General features: G+C 42.7%; 1 long non-coding RNA gene across 1 annotated transcript; it reads right to left on the bottom strand.

Moving 5' to 3' along the window:
- Positions 1–605: 605 nt before the first annotated feature.
- LOC144335385 (uncharacterized) lies at positions 606–6000 on the bottom strand. The gene is made up of 2 exons (XR_013406228.1): positions 5931–6000; positions 606–1561 (listed from the first exon to the last, which is right to left on the bottom strand). It is a non-coding gene; the product is annotated as an uncharacterized LOC144335385 (long non-coding RNA).
- Between the last annotated feature and the right edge of the window lie 3593 nt (positions 6001–9593).

Here is a 9593-nt window from a genome sequence, read left to right as displayed (position 1 = left end):
GAAACTTAGTTTATAGTTTAAACAAAGACAGCAACAGCCCTTTCCCAAAGCAGATGTCCTTCTTGCCTGGGGACCAGATTGCCTTTCTAGGACTAACATTAGCCACAAGATTAGAAATTATGGTTTAGGAGTCATGCAGCTGAAGGCTACAAGATTCTGACCTTTCCTAAACTGCTCCTAAGATCAGTGCTTGAGATATTTTGCAGACCTTGCACTTGATAGATCAGCTGGCCCCACCCAGATCAATAAACTGGGTCATCTGATCTTGTGGTCCCCACCCAGGAACTGACTCAGTGCAAGAAGACACCTTCGACTCCCTGTGATTTCATCTCTGACCAATCAGCACCCCGGTTCACTGGCTTCCCTCCACCCGCCAAGTTATCCTTAAAAACTCTGCTCCGGAATGCTCAGGGAGACTGATTTGAGTAATAATAAAACTCCGGTCTCTGGCACAGCTGGCTCTGACTGAATTACTCTTTCTCTATTGCAATTCCCCTGTCTTGATGAATTGGCTCTGTCTAGGCAGTGGGCAAGGCAAACCTCTTGGGCAGTTACAACTGTACCAGGTGTCATGTGCATCCATGTGAAGAGACCACCAAACAGGCTTTGTGTGAGCAACAAAGCTTTTTAATCACCTGAGTGCAGATGGGCTGAGTCTGAAAAGAGAGTCCGCGAAGGGAGATAAGGGTGGGGCTGTTTTATAGGATTTGGGTAGGTAAAGGAAAATTACAGTCAAAGGGGGATTGTTCTCTGGTGGGCAGGAGTAGGGGTCACAAGGTGCTCAGTGGGGGAGTTTTTTGAGCCAGGATGAGCCAGGAAAAGGCCTTTCACAAGGTAATGTCATCACTTAAGGCAAGGACCGGCCATTTTCACTTCTTTTGTGGTGGAATGTCATCAGTCAAGGCGGGCAGGGCATTTTCATCTCTTTTGTGATTCTTTAGTTACCTCAGGCCATCTGGGTGTATACGTGCAAACCACAGGGGATGTAATGGCTTGGCTTGGGCTCAGAGGCCTGACACCAGGGATGATGGTGGCAGAATTCTCCAGGTCTTTCATCGCTTCTCCTTTTTCCGTGATGACTTCATTCTCTCAGATGACTATGGTTTGAATGAGTCCACTCCATAATTCAGGTGTTGAAACTTAATGGCTAATGTGATAGTATTAGAGATAGGACCTATAAGAGGTGAATAGGCCATGAAGCTTCTTTCTTATAAATGAAGGCTCTTATAAAAGAGGCTTCATGCGGCTCCCTTGCCCTTCTGTCTTCTGCCATGTGAGGACACACAATTCCTCTTCTCTGGAGGATTTAGCAACAAGGCATCATTTTGGAATCACGGAGCAGCCCTCACCAGGCAAACAAATTTGCGAGTACCTTGATCTTGGACTTCCCAGCCTTCAGAACCGTGAGAAAATGTTTCTGTGCTTAATAAATCACCCAGTCTCAGATATTTTGTTGTAGCAGCACAAAGAGACTAAGACAACAGGTCTCTCCATGTGTAAGAGAAATTGCCATCAATAGCTCCTGGCCTTGAACATCATAGAAGGTCTGAGAACTTCTTTCCTTGAACCCAAAGTAAAAAAAAACTCAACTGGTTAGGAGAATTATTTCCAGAACAGTGATGCTCTTATGAGTATGTATAACAATAGATGTCCATTATCTTGGTCATTCCTTTTTGATCTCTTTCCTATGTCTACCTCCTATGTCCTGGTGTTTACCAGGTATGTTAGTTGGGATTGGGTATAGCAGAGAATAACAACAACAACAAAAAAAACACACAAAAAACGACATTGATGTGAACAAAATAATTGTTTAGCTGTCATACAAATGTCCAGATATTTGCAGTCCAGAGCTGATATGGCATCTCCACTTCAGGAAGTCCTCAGGATCACAGGTCTTTCTCTAGTTTGGATGTTTGTACCCTCCAAATCTCATGTTGAAATTTGATCCCAAGTGGTGGAGGTAGGACCTAATTGGAGGTGTTTGGGTCATGGGAGTGGGTCACTTATGAATAGATTAATGCCTTCCCTGCAAGGTGGGGAGACTGAATGAGTTCTCAGAGCTAGTTGATAGAAAGCCTGGTTCCTCCCCTACCTCCTCCTCTAGCTTCCTCTCTTCCCATGTGGTCTCTGCACATGCTGCCTCCCCTATACCTTCTGACATGAGTGGAAGCAGCCTGAGGCTTTCACCAGATGCCCAGTCTCCCAGAGAGCAGAATTATGAGCCAAATGATTTTTTTCTTTATAAATTCCCAGTGTCAGCTATTCCTTTATAGGAACACAAATGGACTAAGACAGTCCTCTTCTAATTAACTGCCCTACAATTCCTTGGGATTGATCCTTATCCTTGTGAATCAAGGCAACATCCAAGTTCCAGGGAGCAAGATGGAAGACAGACAGAGAAGAAGAATAAATAAAGGGCATAAATCTACCTCATAAGGAAATTTTCAGGAAGCCGACACTAGCATTCCTTTAGCCTGAACATGGTCATACCTAGCTGCAAGGGAGCCTGGGAAATGTAGTCTTTACTCTGCAGCCCATGTGCTTAGCTAAAAATTCTATTACTATGGGAGAAGGAAAAAAAATTGACATAAGGTGGCAAAAAGAAATCATTGCTGCTCCAGGCATTATCCTAGGCCCACTGGTTCTTAGTGTGCTCTTTCTTGTTGATCTGATTCATACTCAGGGTTTCCATTTTCACTTGTGTATTAATGACTTCTGATTGTCTCTCTTGAGCTTGGATATCTCCCCAAACTTCAGATTCATATATCCAAGTGTTTATTGAATGCCAGGGTATTATCAGGCACATCAAACTCAACATGACCCAAACTGGCATCTTTCCCACCAAAATTAGGACCTCCAGCTTAAAATATCTGATAACCATTAAGCGTAGGCTACAGACCACCCCAGAGTTTTTGGTGGAGAGGAATTATAATACAGTCATAGCGAAGAGGCTGATGTGTTGGAATTGGCCAGACCTGTGTTCAAATCTGGTTCTGCTTCTCATTCACTATGAGACTTGAGGTGAATTCCTGTAGTAGTTTGCTATGGCTATAGTAATAAACTCTCACAAACTAGGTGACTTAAACAATAGAAATTTATTGTTTCCCAGTTCTAGTGGCTAGAATTCCAAGGTCAAGGTGTCAGCAGCATGGTTCTTTCTGAGGGTTGTGAAGAAGAATCTGTTCCATGCCTCTCTCCCAGTTTCTGGTGGTGTGCTGGCAGTGTTTCGCATTCTTTGGCCTGCGGATGCATCACCCTAATCTCTGCTATCATATTCCCTGTGTGCATGTGTCCTTGTGTGTGAATGTCTGCTTTTTATAAGGAGACTAGTCATATTGAATTAATGCCCACCCTAATAACATCATTTTAACTTGATTACCTCTATACAGACTCTACCTTCATTTTGAGATACTGGGGTTAGGACTTTAACATAGGAATTTTGGGGAGACCCAATTCAACCCATAACAACTACCTAACCTATCCTTGGAGGATAATAAGATAAAACATAATAAGAATGCTGAGAAGGAGGCTGGGTGCAGTGGCTCACATCTGTAATCCTGGAACTTTGGGAGGCCAAGATGGGAGGATCACTTGACACCAGGAGTTTGAGACCAACCTGGGCAATATAGCAAGATCCTGCCTCTTAAAAAAAAGGAAAAAGAAAATTATCTGGGCATGATGGCACATGCCTGTAGTCCCAGCTACTTGGAGGTGAGGTGGGAGGGTCATTTGATTCCAGGAGTTCAAGGCTGCAGTGAGTTATGATCATGTCACCATGCTCTAGCCTGAGCAACAGAAAGAGACCCTGACACTAAAACCACCCAAACCAACCAACCAACCAACTAACCAACCAATCAAACAAAAAAAGAATGCTGATAATGAGATCCATATTTCAGAGTTATTGTAAGTATCATGATATTGTAAGTGAATCTTCCAGGCACAAAGTTAGTGTTTAGTAAACACCAGTTTCCTTCTGTCTAACTGTAGACTTAACCGTAATTTTGAGGCTCCTGGAGGAAAAAAGAAAATGTTTCAGGGATAGTACAAAACTAGAAGATGAAACTATAGTGAACATTTATTATCCTCTTTGGTAGCCCAGCTCCTGGACCCCTTTCCCATGTTTGGTGTGTTTTCTACCTAATGCGTTTTGAAGGAAGTGAAGGCTGTTATTTAGCTCTGGAAGCTAAAAATACCAGTTCCCTGTTCATCTCAGGTCAGTCCCAGGGTGACTTGGAGTCTCTCTGTGTAGTCTTCAAGTCTGGTTTTCTAGCCCCCCTCTCCTCCTAGAGATTCTGTGAACTATAAATATCCTTAAATAACTTTCTCTCCTGCTTAAATCACTTAGAGTTGGTTTCCGATGCGACTAAAAACATCAACTGATATGAGGTCCAAAAGATGGAATTTTAAGCACCAAAGACTGCTCCCTTATGGGCAAAGTCTCAATAGGACATCTGCAGGTTCAGTTGAGATTCTGCTTTCCCCTCAGATGATAGAATTATTGGCAACCAGTTAAGTTGACGCAATTGGAAACCAGAAACATGATCAACAAAGATATGGAGATGGAGATACCAGTCACCCCTATCAAAGTGGCAAGTGGGAGGGGGATGCTGGTTGGTCTGTCGGAGCTGACAAAGAAATGGGACTGGAATGTTTCTTTTACCAATTGTGTAAACACAGCCTGGAGTTCCGTGATGAGTCCAGCTCACTTGCTCAGAACTTTGCCTGGCGAAAGTGGTTACAAGTGAACAAGGTGGAAATGAAAGAAACCCTGACTTTCCCCCAGGAAGGAGGAGACCGTTCCTTCTTGTGATGTTCTCTGAAGAAAAATTCTAGGATTTGGACAGATTTCTTGGGTTATAAAACATGATTTTCTTCTCTGTTTCTTGGGCTTTTATAATGGGTACTGTTGTTTTCTTTCAAAGCTTTAATGATTCCATAAGGACTTGTATAAAGTTTATGGGAGAATTTTCAGTGTAGATGTGAATGGCAGAAACCCAAGAATCTGTGTGAGGTTGAGTAAGATCCTGTGTCTCCAGAGAGGTCTGGTGGGGAGACACAGATCTAAATTTTAAAGGTGGTTTGGGCCTTCTCAATCATATATTAACGTCCTTTTATATTATACCTAAATAAATTAAAGCCCAGAAAGATTAATAAACCAAGGTCCCAAGACCTGCTTGAGACCTGTGCCCCATTCCTGACTAATATTCTTTATGATATTATATCACTCTGTATCAAAACCAACCAACCAATAAAACCAACCAACCAACAGAAAACATTCAGGAGAGTGAAAATGCCGTCTGTGCAGACAGATTTTCCTTATTTTAGGAAATGGTTGGAGTCAGTGCATTTGAAGTTCAATGAGTGAGGCTTATCCTAAAAAGCTGCTTCCAGGCCTGGTATGTTCCCTGAAACATAAGGACATTCCTCATTCAAGGCTGTTTGCAAAGATCTAAATGAAGGCTGTTATTAAACAAACAAAACCTCAACCTTTCACTAATGTCAGAAATCAGAAAATGAATTACCTAGGTATTGTCTACTGACTAGCTTGCACTATGCAGGTATGAGTATCAGAGTTCTTCTCTGCTCTGTAAGTTATAATCCTCCAGGCTGTTTAGCCTAGGGGTAAAAAATGCAGTCCTTGCTGGGCGCGGAGGCTCACACCTGTAATTCCAGCACTTTGGGAGGCCTAAGTGGGCAGATCATGAGGTCAGGAGTTCGAAACCATCCTGGCCAATATGGTGAAACCCTGTCTCTACTAAAAATACAAAAATTAGCCAGGCGTAGTGGTGCATGCCTGTAGCCCCAGCTACTCGGGAGGCTGAGGCAGAAGAATTGCTTGAACCCAGGAGGCGGAAGTTGCAGTGAGCCGAGATCCTGTGACTGCACTCCAGCCTGGGTGACAAAAAAAAAAAAAAATGCAGTCCTCTTACCTAGCAATAGTCCTCTTCTCGCTCTGCTTCCACTTCCCCTGTTGTGATGACAGTCCTTGGCAGTGGTGTTGATAGGAGTCCCCTAGTCTGGTCCTCTTATCTGTACCCTCAAGCCCCCCATCTCCAAATTCCTGCTCTAAGACTTCAGCTTGTTACCAGGTGCTTCCTGCTGATATCAGCATGGCTGCTGGTACTCGCCAGCATCCGTGCTAAGGGGGCCAGTGCCCAGTGCTGATAGCTTTCCTATCTGTGCCAAGGGTACTGCTTCCAGTAGCAGCCAGCCCCATTTTGGAGTCATCACTGGTTGCGGTCTAAGCTTCTGGAACTCAGGCTGGGGTATCTTAGGCAATAGTTTTGGTTGGCTTCCTTCAAAAGCCATTGCAGCCCCCTTGGCCCAACTCACTTGATCCTCATCTAGACTTGGGACTTTGTAGGTTACCAATTGAAGGACAATCTTGAAGACAGACATTTGATGGTGCTCATATCACCCCTCAACCTCTTTGTCTTGGCACCAAACTGGGTTGCCTTAAACAAAGGTGTTCAATCTTTTGGCTTCCCTGGGCCACACTGGAAGAAGAATTTTATGTTTGGCCTTGGGCCAAACACTAATATAATAATAACATAAAATACACTACCACTAACAGTGGCTTATGAGCTAAAAAAAAAAAAAAAAAAAAAAAAAATCACAAAAAGCCTCATAATGTTTTAAGAAAGTTTATGAATTTGTGTTGGGCCACGTTCAAAGCCATCCTGGCTGCATGTGGCCTGTGGGCTGTGGGTTGGACAAGCTTGCTCTGGAATGATCCAATTCTTATTTGCTGGGGGACTTTCAGCAAACAGCTTATCATTCTAGGTCTTATTTTCTTATCTGTAAAATGAAAATAATACTTGACTCTTTGGGTGGTTTTGAAAATTAAATGAGATCAAATGTGCCATGTGACAGGCATGGAGTAAATATTCGGTGAGCACAAGTTATTCCTAGAAAAGTCCTCAGCCCCTTAACCAGCTTTCGAAACACATCTAACTCCTAGAATCATTTTACCGTTTTTACATATTTGTTTGCATTTATTGCACACCTTCTGTGAGCCAGGGATAGTGCTGAGTGCCTGGCATTCACTATTTCATTTATTTCTCACAGCGGCTCTGTAAGATACGTACTACTGAAGCCTTGTGTTAAGGATGAGTAAGGTGAAATCCATTGAGATCAAGCGGACTTGCCCAAGGACATCCCTCTCTCAAGTGGTAAAGTCAGAGTTTGAACCCAGAACAAACAAACTACAAAGCTTTGACTTTTACTGCCCCGATATATTATCATTCCAAGGTGAAAATAGCTTAGTCTCAAGCTAGTCCCTTGCAGTGAGGTTCTTGTTTTATGTGTGTGTGTGTGTGTGTGTGTGTGTGTGTGTGTGTGTGTATCTGTTTGGACAATTATTACTGGTGAAAATTCTGAAATGCCATAACCGAGAAATCCCCAAAGTCAGGGCTGCGGTCCTTTAGCTGTCTGGTGTGTTCTGTTTGTCCAGGAATGCTGGGACCTGGGTGCCTCTCTCATTCCCTGATTCAAGCTGGGAAAGGCATGTGGCCCTGGGAGAAAGGATGTTCTTTCTTTATGCTTTCACAAGACTGGCCTGGGCCCTTCCCTTTTATATCAAAGGTACCACACCTTATTTTAAAACTTTTAAAAAACTTTATAGAGACACAATGTTGTTTTTGTTTATTACATTGTCATGCTTTGATTTGTTTGTTTGTTTGGAGGCAGGGTCTTACTCTTTTGCCCTGGCTGGAGTGCAGTGACACTATTAGGGCTCATGGCACCTTGGAGTTCCTGGGCTCAAGCGATCCTCCTGCCTCAGCCTCTGGAGTTGCTGGGACTACAGATGAGTGCCACCATGCTTGGCTGATTTGTAAACTTTTTTGTAGAGATGGGGTCTCACGTGCCTAGGGCTGGTCTCAAACTCCAGGGCTCAAGTGATCTTCTCACTTTGGCCTCCCAAAGTGCTGGAATTACAGGCATGAGCCACCACGTCTGGAGAGTATTTTTTATTTTTGATACTTTTTTGTTTTGATATATGTTCTGACTTACAGAAAAGTTGCAAGAATAGTACCAGACATTCCCATATAACCTGCTCTCAAATTCACCAATTGTTCACATTTTGTCCCATTTGTTTTCTCTTTTTCACTCACTTGCTCTCTCTGCATTTTTTCTAAGCCATTAAAAAGTTAGTTGATGCCTGTAATTCCAGCTACTTGGGAGGCTAAGGGAGGAGTCTTACTTAAGCCCAGGAGTTTGAGTCCAGGCTGGAAACATAGTGAGACCCCATCTCTTAAAAAAAAGTAAGTTGAAGCCATTATGCCCCCTTATTCCCAAATACTTCAGTGTATGTTTCCTAAGGACAACCATACAACCATAGTAGTTATCAAAATAAAAAAAATTTTACACTTGATACTAGACTATTATCTAATGTACAGTTCATATTCAATTTTTTTTCAATTATCACAATAATGTCCATTACAGATGTTTTCTGGGTCCAAAAACCACTTCAGGAATACATACTGCTTTAAATTATCATGTTTCTTTAATTTCCTTTAATCTGGAACAGTTTCTCAGCCCTTCTTTCTTATTTTTTTTAGACAGAGCCTCGCCCTGTCACCCAGGCTGGAGTGCAATGGTGCGATCTCGGCTCACTGCAACCTCCACCTCCTGGATTCAAGCAATTCTCCTGCCTCAGCTTCCCAAGTAGCTGGGATTACAGGTGTCCACCACCATGCCCAGCTAATTTTTTGTATCTTTAGTAGAGACAGGGTTTCACCATGTTGGCCAAGCTGGTCTTGAACTCCTGACTTCATGATCTGCCTGCCCCGGCCCCCAAAATGCTGGGATTACAGGTGTGAGCCACCGTGCCCCACTATCTTTGTATTTTTTTATCTTGACATTTTCAAGATTAAGACCAATTACATGGTATAGCGTACCTAAATTTGGACTTGTCTATTATTTTCTCATGATAAGATTCAAGTTCTATATTTTTGACAGAAATTCCGTTGAAATGATATTGTGTCCTTCCCAGTGCATCATATCAGTGGACACAGGATGTCAGTTTGCTCTAGTATTGGTGAGATTAGCTTTGGTTTCTTCTTTTTTCTCTACTATAAAGTTACTGTTTTGGACTGGGCATAGTGGCTCATTCTTGTAATCTCAGCACTTTGGGAGGCTGAAGTGGGAGGATCACTTGAGTCTAGGAGTTCAAGACCAGTCTGAGCAACAAAGTGAGACCTCATCTCTACAGAAAAATTGAAAAATCAGCTGGGCATGGTGGTGTGCACCTTTAGTCCCAGCTACTGAGGAGTCTGAGGTGGAAGGATCTCTTGAGCCTAGGATTTTAAGGCTGCAATGAACCATGATCATGCCACTGCATTCCAGCCTAGGCGACAGAGCAAGACTGTTTCAAAAAATAAATAAATAAAGTTACCATTTTTCCCTTGTAATTCATACATAATTTGTGATAGTCCTTTTGTGTTTGAACTTTTTCTTCTGTGCCAAAATGTCCACAGCAGCTCTAACATTAGACCTAAAGCAGGAACTGAGCTGGTTCTAAAAGAAAATCCCAGTCTCCTCCTCAGCCAAATGTCTTCTGTCTCTCCTTTATTTTCTCAGTGTTTTTTTTG

The sequence above is a fragment of the Macaca mulatta genome, chromosome 16 (genome assembly GCF_049350105.2).
Source record: "Macaca mulatta isolate MMU2019108-1 chromosome 16, T2T-MMU8v2.0, whole genome shotgun sequence".
Lineage (NCBI taxonomy): Eukaryota > Metazoa > Chordata > Mammalia > Primates > Cercopithecidae > Macaca > Macaca mulatta.
Note: the sequence above shows the minus strand (reverse complement) of the source record. Positions and strands in the feature narration are given on the sequence as shown.